General features: G+C 53.0%; 2 pseudogenes across 1 annotated transcript; one reads left to right on the forward strand and one right to left on the reverse strand.

Annotated features, from left to right (window-relative positions):
* Positions 1-2,359: 2,359 nt before the first annotated feature.
* Positions 2,360-6,342, reverse strand: LOC125525068 (uncharacterized; annotated as a pseudogene). Its single transcript, XR_015610671.1, has 2 exons — positions 4,157-6,342; positions 2,360-4,068 (listed from the first exon to the last, which is right to left on the reverse strand). The product of XR_015610671.1 is annotated as an uncharacterized LOC125525068 (transcript).
* Positions 6,343-8,127: 1,785 nt separating this feature from the next.
* Positions 8,128-9,505, forward strand: LOC147959013 (uncharacterized; annotated as a pseudogene).
* The last annotated feature ends 279 nt before the right edge of the window (positions 9,506-9,784 follow it).

A 9,784-nucleotide genomic window follows, 5' to 3' on the forward strand; every position in this document is an offset into this window, starting at 1 on the left:
GTTATACTCGTTGTTCCTTTCGATGGATAAGGCCACCGGAGCAGGGGTGTCGTCCTATGTCGTCCGCTTGCAGAGTCTAGCACAGTTTCTGTTGCCGCAGCAATCGCGATCGAGAACCCAATCTGCTGCATGCAGCTTGCGATCGTGAGAAATGGACTCCTGCGTTCGACCTGCTCGCTCTCATGGCTTAATTTACTGCCTGAATCAAGATTAGAGTTCATTGCCCTATCGCAGCGCCAAGGCTGCCGGTGCTGATGCACTGGAGACAAACGGCGACAGGCCGGACTGCGAGAAGCCGCGGGAGGTGAGTAAAGCAGGCCGAGCTCCGCTCAAAGAGCGCCCCGATGGTCCTTGACGAAATGGCCCCGTCGGAATGCCCAGCTGGTGGTGCTCGACTAAATGACCCCCTGCGGGTGCAGGGCTGGTGCTCGACGAAATGCGTGCAAGAAACCAAAACCATCCTGAGAAAGGGGCATCCCGTGTCTTTCTCCACCCAGGTTGCCAGGCGCTGCAGCTGGGGGATATGCTTTCTCTGAAGTTTTCTGCAATGCCCGGACGTAATTCCAGGTGTGCCTCCTGTTCTATGGCTCCCACTTTATATTATGTTACCCTACGAACCCTACGATGCCAGATTGGGTGTGTTTCTTGAACTTCATGTTTCTGTTCCTAAATTTTAGTAGACACTGTGAAAATGTAAACTGCACTAGGATCATATTACATGTCGGTTTCCGTTCCACCTGGGGATCTTCCACCTGTTTGGGCCTCCTACTCACGCCAAAGGAGTGTGGGGTCTGGGTATGCTGGACCTAGAGATTATGAAGTCCCCTCTCAAGTTATGCTGGGCATGGAAGGCGCATACTGCAGGGGACCGATCTTGGAGCATTATGCTCAGCCCCCCTGCAGCATCATGAAAGACAGCTATTCATTCAACGTGTCGGCTCGGGTCAAACTGGGCAATGGGCGACGATGCTTCGTCTGGACAGATTGTTGGGTGCAGGGCGCTGCTGTTGCGGAATTTGCTCCGGACATCGACCTCTAAAAACAAAGCTTTTTCTTTGGTTGGTCGTCAGAGGGTGAGTCTGGACGGTGGATCGCCTTGCCAAGCGCATCTTGCCTCGTCAGGGCTCTTGCTGTTTCTGTCATAGTGCACAAGAATCAGTTCATCATCTGTTCATTGGGTGCACGGCCGTTCGGATTATCTGGAGTTCAGTGTTTCTTTGGGCCAATTTGAGCGAGGTCGTTCCTCAGGATAACTTGCTTCTACGTGATGGTTGCTCGACGCTAGATCGAGAACTCACGACACTAAGAGGAAATCTCTGAACTCTTTGGTGCACCTTATTATTTGGAGCATTTGGCGTGAGTGGAACAGCAGGGTTATGGATAATCGCTTCTTGCCTTTACAAAGAGTCATTGATCAAGTCATAATTGACGCCAGGCAATGTGAGGTGGCGAGTCTGGAGCGTATGATCCTTCACTAATAGGCTACTAGCTGTGATCGTCACTGTTATTTTGCTTGGTTGTTGTTTGTTTGTTTGTTTTTGTATATGTTTTATTTAAGTTTTGTAGTTTTTGTCGAACTGGTCGTGTGTATACCTTTCCCTCTTTAATACGGAGTATAATACATGCAGCTCTCCTGCATGGTTCAAAAAAAAATTAACGAAGAAATACCTTGAATTACAAGCTGCACAATAAAAAACAGAATCGTGAACTTTGAGCGTGAACAGTGCTTAAAAGCCACATTTTTTTGTAGCTCTCATTTTAATGTATTTCATCATGAAATTTACACACATGTACATTACATCTCTGGGTTTTTTTTAAGAATTTTTTGAAACATAGAAGTATGATTTTTGAATTGTCAAAATTTAGGCTCCATGGAGCCTGAGTTCCATTTAGCATTTCATCTTGCATGATCCGGTTCCTGGTGCCTGCATAATTTCTAATGCATCTACCCAGGTCACATGAGCACAAATCGGTCAGGTGTTTACATCCTTGCTTGCCAAACTGTCTTGTGATGTTTGTGCAATTGCTCTTTTTTATGTGTTTAACACTTAACAATGATTAAGACTGCTCTTAGTCTTCGAATCATGTAACTGCAGAACAACCATACGTAGCTCCAAGCCCTGTGAACCTGCCACATCCACTGGATTCAGGTTTACACCCAACCCGAGTCCAAATATGCCCGATGCAAAAATGTATAGTTTTTGCCAATATGCTCGAACATACTAGCTAAGTTTGAGTGATTTAGAATAATCCAGTACATCAAAGATCAAGTAGACTATAAATCTAGAACTGGGGAGGAATAGGGCATAGCAGAGATGACAAGCTACGACCAAAACTAAGAATAGGAAGAAACTAAAAATAAAAGAGAAGCCACACACCATCCCCTCCTTTCTATTTGTATTACTCCCTCCATTCACTTTTGTAAGGCATTTTAGACATTTAAGACAACACCTAAAACAGGTCAATTTCAGCTGTCTTAAACGACTTACAGAAGTGAACAGAGGGAGTACATAAAAACAATAAATCAAATCAGGGGACAATAGGGAAATTGATATACAGGAAGATCGCATCCACTCCTCACACGAACAGAGCTACAAACACACTGATAATCAAGGTGTTGACATTGCAGCAAACTGTGCCTGATTCCTCGCGTGCTCCTGTGATTGAGAATTTGCTTGGGCGCATGGACTCCTTTGCTGAGGAATGCCAGCACTATGAGAATGACAACATAACAATGCCAGCATTATATGGATTGCAACGTAGGCCAGGACGGCGATGATCAGCGCGGCGACATACACAGATGTCTTCCACCCCCTGCTGGATCCTGCTGCGTATGCCACTAGTAGGGCGAGCAAATCCAGCACAATCGTTGTGTTCATGACCTTGAGCGACCATTCTTTATTCTTATTCAACCACTGCGGCAGCAACATGACGATGACAACAATGGACGCCACAAAGGAGGTGGAGTTGCTGTAGAAGAAGGCGATGTACCGGGGCCTCCTGTTGTCATGCATGATCGGGTTTCCTGCATCATACCAACTGCTGTCGTTCTGCCAAGCTCCCCCAGGCGGATCTAGACCAGCCTGGTAGGTGACACTTGCCACAAGGATTCCTAGCAGCATCAGATATTTGCGCTTGGCATGCTTTGCCTTTCCTTTTTTGTCAGCATTTTCTTGCTTCAGTTCACTGACCATATCTTTCTTATCCAAGAACACTAGGAACAGTACAGCTATGACAAAGAGGACCACAGCCCCCAAGACAAAGATGTAGATGGATGTTTTCAGATGCTGAGTGCTTCCGGCAGCATAAGCCCCTATCAGACCAAACATGCCCGCCGCCGTGCAAACAGCGAGTGCGTAACTTCGTATGGCTGGCCTGTATAAATGGGGGTTCACGAGCAATATAATGAGGGCGATGGACAGCATGAAGCTCACCGTATTGCAGTAGAAGAAGGCTTTGTAGCGGCGGGGAAAGTTGTACAAGAGAACCGGGTCCCCTGCCTGGTGCCCGCTGGATCCATCATCCTGAAGCCGGAAGCCGCCCGGAGGTGTCAACCCTGCTTGGTAACTGATGGTCGCAGCTAATACTGCGAAAAGGAGCAACCGCTTGCGCCTCTTCTCCACGGACTCAATTTCCTCAGCAGTGGCTACGGCGTGGTTCAGTGTAAAGAAGACAACATGGATCACTACATAGACCAGGACGGCGCCTGCCAAGGCCATGGCGTAAATGGAGGTGGTCAAGTCCCGAGAGCTTCCCGCAGCATATGCTCCGATGAGGCCAAACAAGTCCAGTATCATGGCTGCCTGGAGGACATGGGTCTGGAGCATAACCTTGCTTTGTACCAGGATGATGGCCACCAAAGAGGCTACGAAGGCGACGGAGTTGCAGTAGAAGAAGGTCTTGTACCGCTTAGCGTTCACTGTGAGGAGGATCGGGTCACCAGCCATGTGCCCGTTCCCATTATCCGGCCAGACGCCACCGGGAGGGTCCAGCCCCGCTTGGTAAGTGATGGTTGCTGCAAGAGTGGCTAGCAACAGTACAAGGGAGCGAGCCTGATCCGCTGCCATCCTATGTAATTGGGGAGCAAAAGAGGTCATTTAAAGCCAATGATTTTCAGAGGAAGAAGAATAAGAAAAGGGATGTGCTCCCGTAGTACCTGCTGTCATTAGTCTCCGGACCTGGAGCTATTGTTATTGCTTTTGGCAAGCTCCAGCATGAGTCTCCGGACCTGCAGCGTTGGAAGCTTTTGATTTTGGTCCAGAACCAGGTACTTGCAGCTTGTATGGTATCTTAAACAAATGCAACTTGAAGCAATGCCATGAATGCCAGGACGGCAATAACCAGGCTGCCCACATAGAAGTTGGTGTCGGTCTCCCTGCAGCTGCCGGCCGTGTATGAGACGATGAGGCTGATCAGCGCGACAGCGATGCACCAGTATGCCCCAGTCACGCGAGGCTTTCTGTCCAGAAGCACCACAATGACGAGCAGTGACGCAACGAACGCGGTGGTGTTGAAGTAGAGGAAGACCCTCAAGCGAGCTCCATGGCGGTCCTTGAGAATCGCATCGCCTGGCCGGTGACCGTTCTCGGTGTTGTCCCAGAAGCCACCTGGCGTGCTCATACCTGCAACGTACGTGACGCTCACTGCAAACGTGGCGAGCAGCATGAGGACCTTGCGGAGCCGTTTCTCTTGCACAGGGTCATTGTACTCGTGGTCGTGCGAGAACGAGGCCAGCACCATCTGGAAAATGAGGTAGATGAGGACGGCAGCCACCAGTACCGAGGAGTTGATGGTGGTGGGCGTGTCCCGGCAGGTCCCAGCGGCGTAGGCCCCCATGACGCTCATCAGGTCCACCACCATGACCACCCGCAGCGGCAGGAGGCGGAGCTGCTTATTCTCTTCCAGGAGGGTGAGGAAGAGGACGAGGACGATGATCACGAGCGACGAGGCAAACACGGCGGCGTTGCAATAGAAGAACACCAGGTACCGGCGGTAGCTGGTGGTCCGGATGATGGAGTCGCCGGCGAGTTGGCCTGAGGCGGCGACGGTCTCCTGCCAAACGCCCCCAGGCGGGTTGAACCCTGCGGCGTACGTCACCGTAGCCACCAGCGTTGCCAGCAGCAGGATGTACTTGCTCAGTTCCAGCATGAGCTTGTAGCTCTCGATCACCTCCTTGGGCTGGCTGCTTCCATTTGCTGGAGGCTGATGATACTGGGGCTGGCTGTTTTCATTTGTTGGATTGGGGGCTGGAGGCGGAGCTGGATGATCCGGCTCGGGGCAGTCAATTGTGATCTCAGTTGGGCTGTTCTGGCGTGCTGGCTCGGCCTCCATTTGCACAGAAAAATGGTGCCTCAAGGTTCAACTTGTCGACGGAATTAAGGACAAGACTGAATCTGTCTCCGGTATATAGCTGACCCGGCAAGCTTGCTCGTCAGCATGACAACCTGGTATAACGTCATAAATAATTATAAAGGAGGAAAGCAAAAGAAAAACGGTATTGCAGCCAAATTTATCATTATACATGGTGTCGTTGGATCAGCATCTGACGGACATATTTGTGTTATGAGGTAGCTGGTTGCCAGTACAGGCGGAACCTCATCGCCGTTAACAAATGGGGTGGCCGGAGAGGGACTCGTGGTAATGGTATTGTCGCCGGTCCCCGGCCCGCTTCATCATTCTGATATGAATGTCCCCGCTTCATCAGTAATGGGGCGTGGGGAAGATGGTGACACGCCACGACAGGGCCACTCGTTTATGCGCCACGAGGGAGGGTGCAGACACCGGATGTTGAATCCAGGTAAGGTACAGCCATTCGACGAACTGCGTAGTAACTTTCTTGTGGTTTTATACAGGGGCAATGTACTGGAAAAAGCTAGAGTGCTAGTACTCACTTGTTCAGAACAACAGAACGTGGAGCAGGATATGAGTCGCATTCTCGACAGTGCTGTTTGTCCCCGAGGGATATGATGCACCTCACACCTCAACGCCAGGGTTCAAGTCATTTCCAGGGTGAATCTATGTGCATGTTCAACGATAAAACATCGTGTGCAATCAATGAAAACAAATACCGTGGCTCTTAAAATATGCTATTAAGGTGTTGTATCATGCTGCAACGTGCTATTAATAAGACATTGTACACTAATTTAGTTAGCGAGACATTACTCAAAACGCTATAGCGTGCTAGTAGCGGTGTTATAGCGTGCTATTTTTTTTGTTTCACTGCACGCAGTGCATATTCGTAAATTGGGGAATAGCATGCATGGCTGGACTGTCTACATTGCACTATTCTCGGTGACAGTACTTGAGTTGCTTTCCATGTCTTTATGAACATGTTTGGTTGCCTCCAGCCGTTTTGACCTCTTTACATCTGTGGCTCAGTAGAGCTCTGGCCGACATACTACCAGTTTTGAACCATGTTTTGCATTTTCGTTTGCCTGCTTGCATTGCATCATGAGATCGTTTGACACATACTTCCTCCCCTTGCTGCTCGTCGGCGGGTCCGGGGCGGGCTGTGGCCCTTCCTCCTGCGCCCCGTCCCCGCAAGTTTGCTCCTGGTGAGAGGGGGCGGCCTTTGGCTGCAGCGGTGCCCGATGGAGGCTGGATCCGGGTTTCTCGTCGTCGGTGCAAGTTCGGTAAGAGCTCGGCTGTATCTCCTGGGTTGGGGATTCTGGGAGCCGCCCCTGGTGGGGAGCTTGGTGGCTCCCCATCATCCTCTTCCTCCTGCGGTGATTCCCCGGCTGCCGCGCCGCCGCCGGCGGTGCTTTCGGGGAGGTTGGTGCCGCTGGTTTCGCTTGACCTAAATCTGGTGGCCGCTTCGTTGGTTAGTGGGTCGCTGGCTGGGCCCTCTGGTGGGCTTGTTGGGCCTTTCGCTGCTGTCCCACCAGGTGGGCCCTCTATTCCCCCACTGTCGTCTGTCGTCGATTTCCCCCCTCTAGTATCTACTGGCCCAGTTATGGCCCCCGCTTTGCTGCCTGCTCCTCCCCCTTATTTGGCCCATTCCACCCGTCGGGCCCAGGTGGGTACGGTTTCGTCCGGCTATATATGGATTCCCCGTGGCTCCTCCCCCCTCTGCTAGGTTTTCCGGCTTCCGCTGCTGATCTGCGCCGCCACCGCTTTCCCATCCGCCGGCTCGTCAGATCTAGCCCTCCTCCTCCCCTTCTCCTCTCCTTTGCTGCGGTGCTCACCATGGATAAGTCTCGGGGCTCGTCGTGCGAGGCTGTCTCGAGCAGCAAGCGGCCGCGCGAGGAGTCGCCTGCGTCTGCGGTGGATCTGGAGCTCGAGGCCGAGCTCCGCTCCAAGCTGGAGGCGGAGCAGGCGGCCCGCGAGCAGGTGGCTCGTGACCGTGCGGCCTGGGCTGCGGGTCCGGATTGGTCGCAGCGCTCGGAGCGGGGGCGCGCCCCTGGCTCTGGCCCTCCGCGATCTGGATCTGGTCCCTCTCCTCCTCCTGTGGTGGATCCATGGGAGGCGGCGGCGGCCTCCGGTGGTGGGGGTTCTTCCTCCTCGGGCTCCTTGCCTGTGCTTGGCGCGGGGCGCGGCGCGCCTGCCCCGGCGCGTTTCCCCCCTCCTCCTTGTCCGGCTAGTGCGAGCGTGGGGTCCCGCCCGCCGCCTCGGTCCTTCGTGGGGGCGGCGCGGCGTCCCTCCGGTCCTCTCCCTAGATCTTCTTCGCCGGTGGTGGGGGACGGGATCCTGCCTCCTCCTCCTTCCCTCCCACATCCCCGCCCTCCCTCTGCCTCCCACAGCAATCCGTCTGCGCTCACCTGCTTCACCTGCCAGAAGCCTAATCACTTCCAATCTCGCTGTATCAACCCTCCGTTCTGCCTGATTTGCCGCACTGATGGGCACCTCACGGTCAACCGCTCTAACAGACCGAAACCTCCCTTGCTCCTCCAGTTTGGTACTGGCCTCCCCGGCTGCGCTTTCTTTGCTTTTGATAGTGATCTGCCTACCCTGGAGGTGGCCCCCTCGCTTTCGAATGCTGCTATTGTTTCTGTGAAGGACCAGAAGATTTCTCCCCAGACTTTACTCGATGGGCTTCGTATCTGGGACAAGGCTGGATGGGACTGGCAAGTGGCCCAGATTTCTGATCATGAGTTTTCGGTTGTGTTTCCCTCCAAGGAGTGCCTGCGGATGATTGCTTCGTGTACTAGTTTTACCCTCCCCCTCAATCAACTGGTCGTCTCGGTCAAGCCGGCAACTTGCAGTGGTACGGCTGTCGGCCCTCTTTCTCAGGTCTGGGTTTTGATTGATGATCTACCAGCTGGGCTCCGCTCATCTGCCTTTCTCATGGCGGTGGGGGGGGGGGGTTCTAATTGGGAAGCTCATGGAGGTGGATTTGGAATCTCTGAATAAGGTTGGCCCAGCAAGGATGAAGATTTGGTGTTTGGATCCGGGTCGTGTTCATGGATCGGTCGATGTGTTCCCCTCTCCCAGCGGTATCAGGCTCAGGGTGCGGGTGGAGGGGGCGGCTGCCTATCAACCCCCTCCTCCCCCTTCTCCTCCTTCTAATCCCACGGATAAACACGATAAGGACGGGGATGGATCTTTGGGTGGTAATAACCAGAGTGATGGCTCCAACCTTCGTTTCACCCAATCTAAATGGGATGGCTTGGCTGAGTCTGAAAGGGAGCTGTTCCAGTCTCAAGCTCCTTCTGGTGTTGCCCCTCGGGAGACTATGGCGATTCCTCCTGCTGCTTCCATGGGTGTGGCTCCTGATGTTGCTTCTCTGAAGATCCCGCCTGTGTCGGCTACCCCCAAGTCTGATGCTTGCTCCAACCTCCCGGCTCGCCCGATCTCCCCCACCCGCTCCGGGATTGAGCATCTGCCTGCCTCCCCTGAGCGTGATGCGGTGGGTGCCCAGTCTCAGAGGAAGAAGTCTTCGGTGCGCAAATTCTCGGCTAAGAGCAGGAATTCGCTGGGCTCAAAACAATCCATGACTGGTGTCTGCCGCCGTCTCGACAAGGATCTCGGGTCCATGTCTCGCTCCGGTCCATCTCTGGCTTCCCCCGTGCCTCGGGCGCAGGCGATTCGGTCGCCGGCGTCTACGGCTCGCAAAGGTCGGCGGGTGGCCAACTCAGGAGGCTCTGTCCTGGAGCGGGCGGAAAAGCGGGCTGCGGCGAAGGATCTTCCTACCCCAGGTATTCATCCCACTCACTCCGTTGGTTCTTCTCCGGTTCGGCTGGTTTTACCTTCTCTTTCGGACAATCATCTTTTAAAAGTCATGTCGGATATGGGTGTGGTGGTTGACTCTAATATTGGTTCTCCTAGGTCTCTTCTTGCAATTATTCGGGCTAACGAGGCTGCTCAGGCGGCCATTGCTAAAGCTAAAGAGGCCGTTGCCTCCGACGTTGCTGTCTCTATTAATTCTCTGGGTTCGGAGGCGGGTGTGGGAGCTAGTAGTGGCCAGCCCCAGCCCAGTTCTTCCAGGAGGGGCACTTCTAAAAGAGTTAAAACATGCGCGGCTCCTAGCAGGTCTAGTCTCCGCATTAAAAATCTGTCTTATAAATGAAGGCTTTATTTTGGAATATTAGAGGGTTCGGCGCTAGGGGGCGTCGCGACCAAATAAAAGATATGACCCGCTCGAACTATATTGACTTCGTGGGGTTGGTTGAAACTTTTAAGGAATCCTTCTCCCCTAATGAACTTTCTGCCATCGTGGGTATGGACAGATTTGATTGGCATGTGTTACCTTCCTCGGGCCACTCGGGTGGGATCTTGATAGGCTCTAATAAGGACATTTTTGATGTTGTTGCTTATGACCATGGGGTCTTTTGGGTTAGTGCAGTAC

The sequence above is a fragment of the Triticum urartu genome, chromosome 7A, assembly GCF_056163025.1.
Source record: "Triticum urartu cultivar PI428250 chromosome 7A, HENAU_Tu73, whole genome shotgun sequence".
In the NCBI taxonomy this organism is placed as follows: domain Eukaryota; kingdom Viridiplantae; phylum Streptophyta; class Magnoliopsida; order Poales; family Poaceae; genus Triticum; species Triticum urartu.